The sequence below is a fragment of the Lissotriton vulgaris genome, chromosome 10, assembly GCF_964263255.1.
Source record: "Lissotriton vulgaris chromosome 10, aLisVul1.2, whole genome shotgun sequence".
Classification (NCBI taxonomy): domain Eukaryota; kingdom Metazoa; phylum Chordata; class Amphibia; order Caudata; family Salamandridae; genus Lissotriton; species Lissotriton vulgaris.
The window spans coordinates 116802224-116820023 of NC_141698.1; positions in this window are offsets into that span (position 1 = coordinate 116802224).

The window sequence follows — 17800 nt, forward strand, 5'->3', positions numbered from 1 at the left end:
TCCCTTTCCCTCCCTCCCTCGCTCACCCTCTGTCTGCCTCCCTTTCCCTTCCTCGCTCTCCCTGCCTGCCTCCCTTTCCCTCCCTCCCTTGCTCTCCCTCTGTCTGCCTCCCTTTCTCTCCCTCGCTCTCCCTCTGTCTGCCTCCCTTTCCCTGCCTCGCTCTCCCTCTGTTTGTGTCTGCCTCCCTTTCCCTCCCTCCCTCGTTCTCCCTCTGTGTGCCTCCCTTTCCCACCCTCCCTCGCTCTCCCTCCCTCTCCCTCCCTCGCTCTCCCTCCCCTCCCTTTCCCTCCCTTGCTTGCTCTCCCTCTGTCTGCCTCCCTCTCCCGCTCTCCCTCCCTTTCCCTCCCTCACTCTCCCTCCCCCTCCCTTTCCCTCCCTGTCTCCCTCCCTCTACCTCCCTCCCTCGCTCTCCCTCCCTTTACCTCCCTCTGTGTCTGCCTCCCTTTCCCTCCCTCCCTGGCTTTCCCTCCCTCTCCCTCCCTTTCCCTCCCTCGCTCTCCCTCCCTCTCCTTTTCACTCCCTCCCTCGCTCTCCCTCTGTCTCCCTCCCTTTCCCTCCCTCCCTCTGTCTCGCTCCCTCTACCTCCCTTTGTCACCCTCTTCATCTCACCCTGCTTGTGTGTGCCCGGGCTGAGACAGCGTCCTGGCACACACACACACACAGCCGCACCCGAGCACTTCACAGGTCTTTAAAAGAACATTTGTATGTTAATGAGGCTTTTGTATTTCACCTCTTAGCGCCCCTGCAGCTGCACTCTGACTATCACTGGATTGCCGGCCCCCCACAGAGCAGCAAAGTCTCTCAGAGTCGCGGCGCTCAGTGACACTCTTATTTATTTTATTTTTTTTAAACACAGGTAATTTGTCTGCAAGGTCCGCGGGCCGCCAGGGAAGGCTTGCTGGGCCGCTGACGGCCCTCGGGCCGTACTATGAGTACCCCTGTCCTAGACCAACACCAATCAGGCTCTAGAAAAGTCTGCAGCACCGAAACTGCAAACCTTAACATAGTGGATGACAACCTCAACTCCCTTGACTCGGATCATTGCTGCCTCCTCATCCTCCTGGACCTATCGGCGACCTTTGACACTGTGGATCACAATCTTCTCATCAAGGCTCTCAAGGACGGCGTAGGTGCAGATGAGGTGGTCCTTTGATGGTTCTCCTCCTTCTTTTAAAATTGCTCCCAAAGGGTAAAAATCAAATCCTTTTCATCCGACCCTCTACCTATCAACAGAGGTGTCCCCCAAGGATCCATCCTCTCCCCTCAATTGTTCAACATCTACATGGAACCCCTCACCTCCATTCTAAAAAAAGCCAACATCTCCTTCCATCCATATGCAGATGACACCCAGATCTACTTGGAAACCTCCTCCCTCAATGACATTCTAAGACTCAACAATACTCTCAGAGAGGTTCAAGAATGGCTATCAACCAATCACCTTAAACTCAATCAGGGGAAAATTGAATTCTTCCTCATTTCCAACAAGGAAGTAAATCCGCAAATCACTGAATTGCTGAAAGCTATCGACGCTCTCAACGGTAACTTCACCTTGGCAAGCTCTGTAAAATCACTTGGAATCACCCTTGATCGCAAACTAACCATTACCAATCACATCAAGAAGTCCGCAAAAAGTGCCTTCCTCAACCTGAAGCTTCTCAACAAAATAAAACCTTACATACCATCCTGTGGTGGTGGGCCTCAGCAAGGCCTACCAGTGCTAGGGGTTCTCCCTTCTCTGGACAGAGTCCTCAGACCATAGAATAGAAGTTGGCACAGAAACTGAAATAGAAAGTACAAAGTTTGCTAAACCTCATGAGGTGGAACTACATTCACACAGCACCCTTCGGTAATGTATGAAGTAGCACACTGAATGGAAGGAGCTTGGTCCTTTTATACCCACACAGGGGCTCAAATGCAGGCGGTACAAGTACAATATGCTGGTTTTAGGTACATATAAGGTCATACAGAAAGTGTACAGGCAACAAGTGGGAGGAGCTAACAGTTTGCTAATTCTGGTGGACACATCCTGACAGTTACAGACTACAGCAGCTGCAAGCTCAACTGAGCATGTGCGAAGGTGGAAAATGCTAAATATATCTCGTCTCTAGACAGATTTCAAGAGCAGTTAACAGAAAGGTAGGACAGAGCACATGGCAAACAAAATGGCTGACAGAAATACAAAATGGATTCCACAAAACGGACAAGATAGTCTCTAAAAACAGGATGTCTTCTGCTAATGCTTAACCTAATTGCTGCCAAATTACAACAATCCTGGGACCTAAAACAAGCCACCCAATCACTTTTATGGGAACGCAGTCCTCTCCGGCTCAGCCATCGCTCACCTAACGCCACTCAAAACAACCCTCAACGCTGCTACCAGAATGGTCACCGGAGTAAAAACAACTGACCACATTTCTCCCGCTCTCAGAGAACTAAAATGGCTTCCTGTAGAATTACGTGCCAGCTTCAGAACTGCATGCCTCACTCACAAAGCCCTGCACACAGGGAAACCAGAATACCTAGCCTCCAAACCTAAGAAAGCCGGGCAGTCTAGAAGTCTCAAAAGTTCCAACTCCCTCCTACTCATTCCCCTGAAAACGCACAAACAAAAAACTGCAGCCCACTCTTTTGCAGGAAACGCACCCAAAATCTGGAACTCTATACCAGTGCCCATCAGAACTACACCCTTGTTTGCGAAGTTCAAAAGTCTCCTAAAAGTCCTCTACCTCAACCGGGCCTTCCCAAACTGAAATCCATGACTCTCAAGCCTGCAAACATCGGACACCTGGGAATACACATCCACTACCTACCTCACCCCCCTCTCTCTTCCCGCTCGGCTTGCTCCGCCAAACCTTGGACCCCCAGACCTCTCGACCTCAAGGACGCACCCCGGACACTCATCACAATTGTTTTCTTTCGAACACTTATGATCACACTTATCCTCCAAGAAAAAAAGTTTTCCTTGTATCGAGACTACCTCTAACCCTCTATACCTCAACAGCGCACCCTGGACCACTAGACCTCTCCACCTCAATGGGGCACCTCGGACGCATTGCAAATGTTTTTGGTTTTTTTTTCCCGTGAACACATTCAAACAAAAAACATAAAAGATCCAAGTCTGACGCTTCCCCCTTCCTGCCACCCTTGTACACCTGTGAAGGCGCAAGGAAATCTCCATACCATACTTCAGAAGCTGAGCATCCTGAGGGTCCAAGGGATGATACTTGGATATTTGAAAATGGGCACATGCATAAAGAAGGCACAAAGACAGGACCCACAGGAATAACACCCATTGCCTCAAATTGTAATGTGCTCTGATATCTTTCGGGATCAAGTTTGCGCTATATAAAACTTTATAAATAAATAAAATAAATAAATAAATAAGTGGCTGCCATGTGCCAATGAAGGCACCCTTGCACCAAGGTGGTAAGGGTGCCTGTGTTGTGGGGGATGATTGTTTTTGTGCAGGAAGAGATGCCTTCCTGCACAAAAACAATAATTGATGGTATTTTCCTCTTTCTATATGTGCTGCAGAATGCAGCATGCTTAGAAAGAGGAAAAAACGAAGTGCAGAAGGGACGCCTTCCTGGACAAAAAGAATAATTGATGGGATTTTCCTCTTTCTATATGTGCTGCATTCTGGAGCTGCATGGAAAGAGGAAAAAATGTAGAGAAATAAAATGATTTCTCCTCGTTGTGCCTCTCCTATACCTCCCCTGGGGAGGCGTAGGATTCTGACGCATCCACAGGTTTACGAAATGTAAATCTGGGAATGTGGTACAATCTATGGGAGTTGCGTGGGAAAACCCACCGCAACACCCATGGCACGCCCCTTTCACGCAAAGTGATGTGTGAAAAGGGGCCATATTTACAAGGCCATGAAAAGCCATGCAGGGTTTCTTTGCGTGGCCTTGAACATATGGACCAGCACACTGGGTCACCGGTGCGTCAAAAAAAGTGACCCACCGCTGGCGCAAGGGGCTTCTCAATAAGCCCCACTATTTGTAAAGGTGACAGCTCTCTCAGCAAGTAGTGAAGATGCTGGCTCCTGGCAGGAGTACCCACCACATGAGCCCAATGTTGTGTGAAACCTCTGCACATGGATGTCATCAGCCACTCTGAAGTAACGACCAGGGAGAGACAAAAAGTTAGGACCCTACTTTGATGCTACAGCAACAGAATCTACCAACTCACCTCACTTCTACCATTAACACAAATTTCAGTGCTTTGGAAGGACTAATCAGCAATCCCCTGCCTAAATTTAACCATATAATTTCTATCGGAAGACCTGTCTCCAACCTCCAGCCCTTCAGTGTGTCCAGGTTTCCACCCTCCTGCTCTGGAAAGAGGCAATACATTTCTGCCTTCTGGGCTGGCTGTTCCAGAACATCCATCGTGTGCCTTGTAAAACCAGGGCCAATCCAAAATGGATCCCACCAGTGTAAGCAAACTCACATGCTTTACACAGCACAAGCTCAACATGCACACAGGGTGTAAGTGCAAATGTGTGGATGTCTTATACAAGTGGAAATATAGATGAGTCGGACCAATTGGTGCCACACTCCTGCTGAATCAGAGAAAAGAGTCTGTTTAGCGCTTGTACTATAAAAACGGACAGTAACCCAAGTCCGGTAGACTGCATGCTTGGTGTGGACCTTCAGGTTTCAGAACTAGTCTCTCGATCTCAGTCAAAGGACAGTTGAAGGCCTCAGATGTCACATTCAGTTGGGGTATGCAAGGCAGGGACAGACTGATGATGCATTTGTGCTTTGTAGGCTGTCTTGCAAGTGCAAGTATTCACATGACTTATAATAATTTTTTGAAAGTATGCAAAAAGTGGGCTTTAGCTCCATGCACAGGATGCCCATTGGCTGCCTGGTGTATTATGTTGCCTCCTACGTAGTGTTTGCATTTTAAAGCCGGGGGGGGGGATATTTTACATGTTAAAATTACATTGACTCATCACCAATGAAGGTTTTATCTGAACTTCGCATTCTATACATAAAGCCATTGTAGTTGATTTGTATTTTACTGCAGCAGGTTTTTTTTATTAATGTTTTAGTGAACAGTTGTGTTAGTAGTTATGCAGTCCAGACCTTTTGGATTTGCCAATGCTTGATCAACGGACTGTTGTTGCTAAATATGAGAGGTAAACAACAGAGGCGGAATTGCATCATTTTTAATAATACTTTGCTTTTCCCCTACAAATATTTGGCAACTTTACCCCCCATTCGAGGAAAGGGTCTCAGAATGATGCTGTAGTATCTCACCCAAGAAGTATTGCCCACCAGTTTTGGTGTTTACCCTGTTCAGTATTTGGTGTGGTATCAAACAGTGGGGCTCTCTAAAAGAGGCTCAAAGTCTTTTATTTCAAATACTTCCTCTGTTCAATTAAGGGAGATTGCATTACTATGTGCACTGTTCCACACCTTTTAAAAGTGGTTGCTTAGTAGCAACACATTAAGTACATAAATAGTACATATTACTCCCCTGGAGCTTTTGAGCAGTCACCCCAACCGACAACTATTAATACTCAAAAGACTTGGCAGTTCTAATATGAACCACAGAAATGTGAAAAGCTAGGGGGCACATTTATCAAATTTTCACTCAGTGCAACGCAGCAAGCCATCTTGCTGCACTGCATGAATGGGCAGGAATTTATTAGCATACAGCGCATTCCTGTCTTTACCATTCGCTGGCGCACTCTTGGCTGCCTAGCGGCAATGCAGATGCCCTTCCTCCATGGTACAAGGCTGCGTCGTAAGCCGGATTGTTTTTGTGCAGGGGGAGATACCTTCCTGCACAAAAACAATACTTTGAGGCATTTTCCTTTTTCTCATGCAGCCAACATAGAAAGAGGAAACAACAAGGAGAAATAAAGAGATTTCTCCTCGTCACGCCTCACCTGGGGAGGCGTAGCATTCTGACGCATTCCCAGGTCTACCAGTAGCCCTAAATCTGTGAATGGCCCAAAATCCATAAGTGGATGCATGGGACCACCCACTCTCCACCCAAGGAACGCCTCCCTGGGGTACAGTAGCGCAACACATCAATCTGTGCTGCTTTGCAACACGCTAGATTTGTCAAGCCACGCAGCACCTTGCACGGTAGCCTTGCGTGGCTGGTTAACCGAATGCGCGCGGCAGGTTTTCCCGCTGCGCGCTGAAATTTTAAAAACCCCGCGGTTCATGACGAGCTCAGCCCGTCATGAGCGCACGGCAGGTTACACTCATGACGAGCTGAGCTCGGCATCCGCCTCGAAGGGGTTAAATCTGACTTTGTTCTTGCATCGCCCCTGCGCCCCCTTGTGTGGCGCACGGGTGACGCAACAACAATTATATATATGCCCCTAGGTATTTTATGATAACATTTCGCGATTGACAGAGGTTGTTCTTTGAGTGAGCATGGCTTACTCTTGGCGTACTCTTGAATTTCCAACATGTCTAATAAATAGGGAGCTTCAGTTTTTGCACACTGTCGCAGGTTCTTCAGCTGAGAGTGTAACCTTACAGCCATATATCAGTGTTGGTATACATGTCTGAAGGAACCTACACATCCTAGGATAACTTATGTTGCACATGCTCTGTTACAGAATTCCAAGCCTGACAATATTGCATTATTGCTTTCATCGCAGGGTGCTTTCATACTAGATCAAATTGTACAGCTCTCTGCTGTAATCAGTTTCACTAACACCCCTGTCTCGTTGAAGAAAAATATAGACTGCGGGATACGGTTTTACAGGCCCAGCTCAAGGTTTCTTATTTTCTATATGTGTACTGTACCATATTTTCTCCATTGGGGTTCCCAGAGCTTACAATTGAATGTAACACTAGGCCAGTCTGGGAAATACAAAAAGGTGTAATAGCAGAAAATCAACGTGATAGCGAGGCGAGGAAACTGAGGGCATTTCAAGGTTAAAGGCACAAAGAATTACTGCCTCTCTTTTAGAAAGGTAGCACGAAAAGGTTACAGGTACAAGCACCTCTGTGCTAAATGCAGGGGCGAATGATTCATTCTGCTTTTTGCAGGTATGCTTGGGACTTGTGCAGCACACCTTCCTAGATTTCGTCACAAATAGCCACAAGGGCACAATATCCTACAGTGCACAAAGAGCATCCCTAGTAATGGCTCTGTGTGGTGAAAACAAGGAGATGAGGTTTCATTCTCCCAGTGTCTGAGATCTAATCGACCTGGGAGTGTGGAAATCAATATTAGCCTAGAAAGGAGAGCAGTGGATAGGGGAAATCGGTATTTCATTTGAAAGGGTCTCAACTGTGCCGATATCTAAAACCCTTTCAATCTACAAGAGTGGCAAAGTGTATTTTCAATGTTCTGCTTGTTTTTTCTTACCTCTCTTTTAATCTGAATATTTCAGAGTGACACTGAAAAAAGTACCAAAAGCAAATACATCCAGCTTCTTCAATGTAAATGATTGATGTCAATCATAAATATGCATTGCTAGTGAGCTAAATAAGTTTGATGAATACAAGCAAACAAGCACTGGAAACGCCAATAGGTCTTGCCTATGTGAGATTTATTGGTTTGCTAATGTTTAAAGCTATGTTGCAAATGGCTGAAAGTAATGTAAAACAGCTGTATGACATAGCCAGGGGTGTCTGCATCATAGCGCTTTTTAAAAATTATTTTCAGTTATGCTGCACTGAAGCTAGTACTGCTGTATAATATGGCTATTATAACATTGATAAAGCCAATTGATCTTGCAAAAGGGAGACCTGTTGGCTTTTTGGTAAATTATAAGTATTTATTTTGGGCCAGATGTAGGTGGCCAAATACCGAGCGGTAACGCAGAAATTCGCAGAATTTCAGCATAACCGACTGGTATTTGGCTGAGAGCAATGTAGGTGAGTTTAAACCAATTCAAAAAGGGGACACTGTTCCAAAGGTAGGGTGCTGTAAGACACCCATATATCTGCAAATGCAAACCGATGGACGCCCGCGCCTAGCTGGGCTAAATTGGAAACACATGGAAGAGGGCGACATGAGGGTACCATGTTGACCAGTTTGTTACATACTCTAACAGTGTTCATTTTGGATTGCCATGACAACTAGCCCGTATTCAGTGTGCTCATGCTCTGGGGATTAGCTCTCCCCGACTGCTTTACAAAGTTAATTGTTCGCATGCGCTCCCCAGAAGGGAACCTTGGAACACACCGGAAGGAGGGACCGCCCAGTCACCCACGCTGTTGATTATATTTAACCAACGTCCCACTGCCATTAATGCATTAGGTGTAAGGGTTGAGGCACCTTAAACAAACTGTGAGTATACTAACTTTGTGGAGATTGGGTACGAGTTTTTGGAGCAACTCACTCCTAGTTTTGATAATAAAATCATGGTACCCTCATGTCGACCTCTTCCATGTGTTTCCAATTTAGCCCAGCTAGGTGCGGGCGTCAACCGGTCACAGCCACTGGAGCGAGTCTCCTTGTACAAGGAGGTAAGAATACTTTAAGAGATGCCTTTTAAAGCAACTGGCTATGAATTGTTTGGGAACGAGTATGATTGGGGTTTCTCAACGTAGGTAATACAGTGCATTACGGCACCGGATGGATTGAGTCCTTTGCACTACCAGGGTCCTAGTGTGACTTTGCCCACCGCCAGACGGTCATGGGCAGCCCTGCATATTTTGAGTACATTTAGGAGACAATTTACTTCCCATGGGTTTCATTTGACTTCCACTTTTTTCTTTATCATTGGTATGTGATGCACACGATAGTGGCATGCTATGTTGCATTAAGCTATGCTAATGCACATACTTTGAGTTCTTCTCTCTCTTTCTTGTCGTAGGTCTGGATCAGGAGTAGCGCAATGGCCCGCCCTGACATTTATCATGGGTACCTATTTTTATTGTTCTCAACTGCACTTTACTATATATGTTTTTAAATCCTGATTCTGAAGAAGCGCCAATGACCCTTATGGCGACAGAGGCACGAAAAATGTTGGTCACATCACATTACTTAGGCACAATATGCCTCTTGGTATTACACCCTTTTTATAGGTTTTTATTTTACAACGGATTTTAAAACCACTATGCACGCATTTGGGTACCCTTATAAGGACACATCAACCCCTCACACACATACTTGCATGCACCATCCGGCATATTTTAAAAGAACTCTGATAAAGAGACCCTAAGGGGGACCCTTTGGGAATTGCAGCGCCGGCCCAACAAGGAGCAAACCGCCCGATGATGAAGCATGACACCCTTCGGGGTGGGTGAGGGCAACAGGAGGCAAGACTTGTTCTCCCCCCGGATTGATGTGTCCTTCCCACCTAGGACTCTCACCCCTCTTTCTTCTTTTTTCTAGCACTTCTGTATCTGCAGATATGTGGGTGTCTTACTGCACCCTACCTTTGGAACAGTGTCCCCTTTTTGTATTGGTATGATCATGTGGAGCATGGACACTGGACCATTAACCGGCTCCTAGGTCCCCCTTCTTCTTTTTGTTTAAAAAGGTGAGTTTAAACCTACTTGCAAAATAAGGAATCACGAAATTGTGATTCCTTATTTTGCTCTTGCATTTAAGGAATCGGAAATTGCGATTCCTTAAATGCAATGTAAGGGGCACAAAAAAAAGTGCATTTCAGCCTTAAGGAATCGCTAATTACCACCGACTTCAAGTTGGTGGTAATTTGGGATTTCCTTTAAAAGAGCACATTTTTGCTTTCTTAAAAGTCCAATGTGGCACACATCCATGCCCTTAGGGCATGTATGTGCGCCACATGTGCACACATGCACATTTTAGGGGTGCAACAGGGTGTCCTTTTGACACCCTGGCACCCTTGATATAGCTCCCACTAATTGCGATTACTTAATACCGAATCGCAAATAGTGAATATCTTCCCATTCATTCCTACGGACCTCTTAGCCCATAGGAATGAATGACTAGGTATTTCTAATTATCGAATCTCAATTTCAGATTTGTTATTAGGAAATATTAAGGAATCGCTAATATTTTAGCGATTCCTACCTACATTGAATTTAGCGAGTCCTTAATAGCGATTCGGTAAAAATCGCTATTAAGGACTCGCTAAATTGAATTTACCTACATCTGGCCCATAGTGTTTACAACGGCTGATGTGCTAATGGTAAGTAGACATAATATCCAAAACTTGATATCGATGTGACATAATATCGATGTTTAAATATCGATGTTAAAAAATATCGAAAGTATAATTATCAACAGCAAAAATATCGAATTTAGTATGTGTGTTTAAATATCGGAAGTAAAAATATCGAAGTCAAAATATCGTTGTGTTTAAATATCGATAATTTGTTAAAATATTGATACATTTTTATTTGTAATATGTGTAATTTTTTGTTTTATTGTTTTTATTTTTTTTTCTAATTTTGCAATAGTAATGTGTATCTATAATAAATGTTGTTTAAAAATTTTTAAAAACTCATATATAATTTTAGGAGCAGGATGTTGGGTTTATAGGGGATAAGGGTGGGGAGTGTTTTAAAAATGTATATATTATAATTTTATAATTTCGGAAAAAAAAAATATAAAATATTTTCCTAAAAATGTAATTTATATTATTAAATGTTTAAATATTATTTAAAAAATTCATATATCATTTTAGGAGTGGGATGTTGGGTTTATAGGGGATAAGGGTGGGGAGTGTTTAAAAAATGTATATATTATAATTTTCAAAATTTGGAAAAAAATATATATATTTTTTCTAAAAATTACATTTTTAATATTAAATTATTAAATATTATTAAAACATAATTATACAATTTTAGGAGTGTGATGTTGGTTTTATAGAGGATAAGGGTGGGGAGTGTTAAACAAATTATATTTAAGTCAAAATAAATTTAAAAATTCAAAATTTTGAATTGTTTTTAAAAATTAAATTACATTTTAAAAAAATTCAAATTTTTATTAGATTTTAAATTTCAAAATAATTAAAAACAATTTTTACACATATTTTATAATTAAAAATTATTTTGAAAATAATTTAAAATAATTTAAATATTTTATTCAAAATAAGGTAACATTTTTAATTTTGATGAAAACATTTTAACATTGTAAAAGATTTAAAATATTATTTCTAAAATGTATTTGATATTTAAAATTAATTATGATTGAGTTGAATTGTTTATGGAGTGTAAGGAGTGAGTTAGTTTGTAAACAATCTCTAATGAAATACATTTGACACATTTTCTACAATTTAAAATGTAAATTTTAAATGTAAGAATTTAAAAAAAATATTAGGATTCAGTAGTATTGTATATAGTGTTTAAGGGTTGTTTTTGTTTTAATAAAAAACATATATTATAAGCACATACACCAAATTAATGTACATTGGAGTGGGAATAGAAAATTATATCTAATTAGTGTCCAGTACCTACATTAAATTAATGTAGACTGGAGTGGGAATAGTAAATTATACGTAATTAGTGTCCAGCACCTACCCCAAATTAATGTAGACTGGAGTGGGAATAGTTAATTATATGTAATTACTGTCCAGCACCTACCCCAAAATAATGTAGACTGGAGTGGGAATAGTACATTATATTTTATTAGTGTCCAGTACCTACCTTAAAATAATGTAGACTGGAGTGGGAATAGTAAATTAGATTTCATTAGTGTCCAGCACCTACCCCAAATTGATGTAGACTGGAGTGGGGATAGTAAATTATATGTAATTAGTGTCCAGCACCTACCCCAAATTAATGTAGACTGGAGAGGGGATAGTAATTTATATGTAATTAGTGTCCATCACCTACCCCAAATTGATGTCGCCTGGAGGGGGAATAGTTAATTATATGTAATTAGTGTCCAGCACCTACCCCAAAATAATGTAGACTGGAGTGGGAATAGTAAATTATATGTAATTAGTGTCCAGCACCTACCCATAATTAATGTAGACTGGAGTGGGAATAGTAAATTATATTTAATTAGTGTCCAGCACCTACCCCAAATTGATGTAGACTGGAGTGGGAATAGTAAATTATATGTAATTAGTGTTCAGCACCTACCCCACATTAATGTAGAGTGGAGTGGGAATAGTCAATTATATGTAATAAGTGTCCAGCACCTACCCCAAAATAATGTAGACTGGAGTGGGAATAGTAAATTATATGTAATTAGTGTCCAGCACCTACCCATAATTAATGTAGACTGGAGTGGGAATAGTAAATTATATGTAATTAGTGTCCAGCACCTACCCATAATTAATGTAGATTGCAGTGGGAATATTAAATTATATGTAATTAGTGTCCAGCACCTACCTCAAATTGATGTAGACTGGAGTGGGAATAGTAAATTAGATTTAATTAGTGTCCAGCACCTACTCCAAAATAATGTAGACTGTAGTGGGAATAGTAAATTATATTTAATTAGTGTCCAGCACCTACCCCAAATTAATGTAGACTGAAGTGGGAATAGTAAATTATATGTAATTAGTGTCCAGCACCTACCCTAAATTAATGTAGAGTGGAGTGGGAATAGTCAATTATATGCAATTAGTGTCCAGCACCTACCCCAAAATAATGTAGACTGGAGTGGGAATAGTAAATTATATGTAATTAGTGTCCAGCACCTACCCATAATTAATGTAGATTGGAGTGGGAGTATTAAATTAAATGTAATTAGTGTCCAGCACCTACCTCAAATTGATGTAGACTGGAGAGGGAATAGTAAATTAGATTTAATTCGTATCCAGCACCTACCCCGAATTAATGTAGACTGGAGTGGGAATAGTAAATTATATTTAAATAGTGTCCAGAACCTACCCCAAATTAATGTAGACTGGAGTGGGAATAGTAAATGATATGTAATTAATGTCCAGCACCTACCCCAAATTAATGTAGAGTGGAGTGGGAATAGTCAATTATATGTAATTAGTGTCCAGCACCTACCCCAAAATAATGTAGACTGGAGTGGGAATAGTAAATTATATGTAATTAGTGTCCAGTACCTACTCATAATTGATGTAAATTGGAGTGGGAATATTAAATTATATGTAATTAATGTCCAGCACCTACCTCAAATTGATGTAGACTGGAGTGGGAATAGTAAATTAGATTTAATTAGTGTCCAGCACCTACCCCAAATTAATGTAGACTGGAGTGGGAATAGTACATTATATGTAATTAGTGTCCAGCACCTACCCCAAACTAATGTAGAGTGGAGTGGGAATAGTCAATTATATGTAATTAGTGTCCAGCACCTACCCCAAAATAATGTAGACTGGAGTGGGAATAGTAAATTGTATGTAATTAGTGTCCAGCACCTACCCATAATTGATGTAGATTAGAGTGGGAATATTAAATTATATGTAATTAGTGTCCAGCACCTACCTCAAATTGATGTAGACTGGAGTGGGAATAGTAAATTAGATTTAATTAGTGTCCAGCATCTACCTCAAATTGATGTAGACTGGAGTGGGAATAGTAAATTAGATTTAATTAGTGTCCAGCATCTACCCCAAATTAATGTTGACTGGAGTGGGAATAGTAAATTATATTTAATTAGTGTCCAGCACCTACCCCAAATTAATGTGCACTGGAGTGGGAATAGTAAATTATATGTAATTAGTGTCCAGCACCTACCCCAAAATAATGTTGACTGGAGTGGGAATAGTAAATGATATGTAATTAGTGTCCAGCACCTACCCATAATTAATGTAGACTGGAGTGTAAATATTAATTTATATGTAATGCGTGTCCAGCACCTACCTCAAATTAATGTAGACTGGAGTGGGAATAGTAATTTATATTTAATTAGTGTCCAGCACCTACCCCAAATTAATGTAGTGTGGAGTGGAAATAGTAAATTATATGTAATTAGTGTCCAGCACCTACCCCAAAATTATGTAGACTGGAGTGGGAATAGTACATTATATGTAATTAGTGTCCAGCACCTACCCATAATTAATGTAGACTGGAGTGGGAATATTAACATATATGTAATTAGTGTCCAGCACCTACCTCAAATTAATGTAGACTGGAGTGGGAATAGTAATTTATATTTAATTAGTGTCCAGCACCTACCCTAAATTGATGTAGACTGGAGTGGGAATAGTAAATTATATGTAATTAGTGTCCAGCACCTACCTCAATTTGATGTAGACTGGAGTGGGAATAGTAAATTAGATTTAATTAGTGTCCAGCACCTACCCCAAATTATTGTAGACTGGAGTGGGAATAGTAAATTATATTTAATTAGTGTCCAGCACCTACCCCAAATTAATGTGGACTGGAGTGGGAATAGTAAATTATATTTAATTAGTGTCCAGCACCTACCACAAATTAATGTAGATTGGAGTGGGAACAGTAAATTAGTGTAGATTGAAATTTCATTAGAAAATGATTTATGTCAATTAAAACATTCAATACAGTTTGTGTGTTGTTGAAAAAAATTTTTTTTTATTAACATCACAAAAAATAACATTAAACATTTTTATTTTTTACAAATATATTTATTTATATATTTGTACAATTATGTTATTTTTCATCTTACATTTCAAATTAGTTATGAAATATTGTTTTTTTCAAAGAAAACATATTTAATACACATAAGTATTGTTAGAAGTAAATAAAAAATACTGTTTGAAAGAAAATATACAATGTATATATTGAAATACATGTTGTTTGTACACAATCGTTTTGTTATTAATATTAATATAAAAATATTAATATTAATTTTTTAAACAAACATTTTAAATGAAGAAAAGATTGCATTACAGCTTTATTTATATACATTTTATAAAACATTTTTAAACACCATTTCCAGATTTTTACAATTATAATAATAAATATTATGTATTTTATATTTATTTTTATAATTTTACAAAATGTGTACATTTTGGTAAGTATTTTAATACAAATAAAAAATAAACAGTTTTCTTAATAGTATTCATTTGTTTATTTAATTAACTAATAATTTGTTGATATTAAATAATAAGTTTGTGATTTCTATCTTTTTATTTAGTTTTGGGTCCTTTATTTTGTAACCGCTTTAGGTCGTTTTGTGTCATTTGGGAGAAGTTCAGCTCGCGGTTGTGAAACACTTCACGTCCCTGAAGGTAAGGTTTGTTTTATATGTTTTAAGTGTGTTTTAAATTAATTTTGAGAGTAGTTTGGTAGTATTTAGTGTTGTTAGAAGTAAGTTTGTTTTATTAGACATTATGATATGTTGTATTTGCGGATGTTGATTTTACATACTATTTAGTGTTAAATCCGCTTGTGTGTAGAGTTAGAGTTTCGATATTTAAATCTAATAATAGAAATATTATGTTAGTATTACTTTTGGTAGGACTTTATGTGTTATTTTATGTGGGTGGGAATGTTTGATTTATGTATTTCTCTTGCAGGAGTTTGTGATGTCTGAAAAAAGCGTTTTGTTTTTTTAAGAAGTGTTTGTTCGTTTTATTAGCTAATGGTTTTTAGACACTTCTTCAAATTTTTCGGTTTTCCTGGAGCGTTTATTCAATATTTTTACATTTTTCGGGTTTTGTATGGTATTTCGAACGACCTTCATGGAGTGGATTTATCTGTTTTGGGACAGTTGTATTTTTTCTTTTTTTTTGGGTAACTTTTGTTTGAAACTGGATTGTTTTGGTGGAAATGGATTCTACAGCATTTGGCATATGTTTGGTAAGTGTTTTAAATTTTACTTATTGTGGGTGGGTAATGTTATAATGAATAGTGTTTTTTTTATTTATTTCAAAGATTATTAATGTGTGTATATATATTTTAGAATATAATATATATTGCATACATTAATTATTTTCGAGATAAAATGTATGATTGTTATTATATTGTATTTTTAGATTTTTCACAAGGAATTGGTTGTGGCTTAGAGTAGTTTAGAGTAGTGTTTTGGCTATTATATTGAGGTATTCTATGCGTGTTGTGCTAGGGTACAGCTTTACTTGTTGCTCTAGGTATTTGTGCATTTGCTTTGTTTGTTTGGATGTTTTTGGAGTTAGTTCAGTAAAGGGTTGCTCCATTCTGAATTCCTGATAACTTTGTTCACTCTGGAGGCATTTAATACATTTTTCAAATGTTGGTTTAGTTCTGCCTGTTGATTGGAGGAAGGCATTGTGCCAACCTTCAACGGCGTTGTTGATTTTTGATTCTCCATTTAAGGTGCTTCTGTAAACGTTCCACCGGGGTATTAAGAATTTTGGATTTTTCCTGTGGCCAGATCTATGGAGTCTACCTATCCAAGTATCCTCAAAGTAGTCTAAGAGAGGACTTAATTTTTCTTCATTTTGTTTGTAAAATGGGCTGTCTATCAAAAGGTTGTAGTGTTCGGCCACATCTGTTTCAGGAACGTAAGCTAGTGCTATCAGTTTTTTTATTTGATACGCAAAAGATGAGCTTGTTGCATATTCTATGCTTAGGGTTGTTTTTTGTAAATGCCTCCAAAGACACTGATTAAAATGATAATAGCAGCCTTGGATACAGGTATGAGGGTGTATTTTTAAAATACTTGAGAGCATTGCTTGTTCAAAATCCAGTATTATTTTTTCAGGGGAATAGTCATTTGTTTTTTGTTTGATAATGTTTAATAATTCCATATATGTGGAATTAGTTTTATTTGGAAGCAGTGCATACAGTAGAGGTATATTACAGTTTTGATATAAGCCATGTATTGTGTAAAGTTGGTAGAAAGGTCTGGGACAGATGTTAAAAGTACCGTCCATCATCCAATATTGGCATTGTTTGAGTTTTCTTAGGTGTATGGCTGTTCCAAAGATTATTAGTCTTTTCTCGTTGTTTTCATTGTCGTGAATATTAAAAGATCTTTTGTTTAAAGTTATAGTTTGGTCAGGAGTTAAATTTATATCGCTATATGTTTTAGGAGGTGGAGTGGTAGTGGTAGTTGTTTTTTTGGTACGTGATATTGTTCTTTTGAGAGAAATTATATTCAGCATTTGGGTAGTGGCTGTTTTAGGGATTTGGGGGTATTTGTTCTTTTAAGATTAGGCTTGTTGGTTTTTGGGAACCTGTACTTGCTTCTTTAATGTTTTCTAATGCTGTTCTGACTTCTATTTCTGTTACATTTGATGGGTGGTTGTGTTCCCTGGTGTAAAGGACAGTTGCTTCACTAGGGGCCTGATTCCGATCCTGGATTTTTTTTCCATACAAATAGGATTTGTAGTTTTTTTCCATACAAATTGTACAAGTCCCTTCCAAACCGTGTTGTACGATTCGTACGGGAAAAATACATACAGATCGGCCCAATCCTTACAAATCAGATCGGGAAAAGCTGTACGACACGGACTTGTAAAAAAGATCATACAAATTGTAAAAAGGCTGTCCAACCCGTCAAGTACGATTCGTACCAGTTTGTCAGCATACGATTTGTATGGAAAATGGCCTATATATGGGGAATGACTCGTACTGGGCAACAAAGCGAACCCCTATACGCCTCATACCCTGGTATGACTCGTTCTGGGGGTACGACTCATACCGGGGTACGGGTCGTATAAAGGTATGAGGCTTACAGGGGTCTCCCCACATGCGAGGCATGTGTATGGTGCATACACCAAAATCGCATATGTGCGCACCGTACCCCAAAATCGCCCGTGTACGCACTGTACCCCAAAATCACGTATGTACGCACCGTACCCCAAAATCGCCCATGTACGCACTGTACCCCAAAATCGTGTATGTATGCACCGTACCCCAAAATCGCCTGTGTACGCACTGTACCCCAACATCGCGCATTTACACACCGTACATATGCGATTTTAGGGTACGGTGCGTACATACGCGATTTTGGGGTACGGTGCGTACACGGGCGATTTTGGGGTACG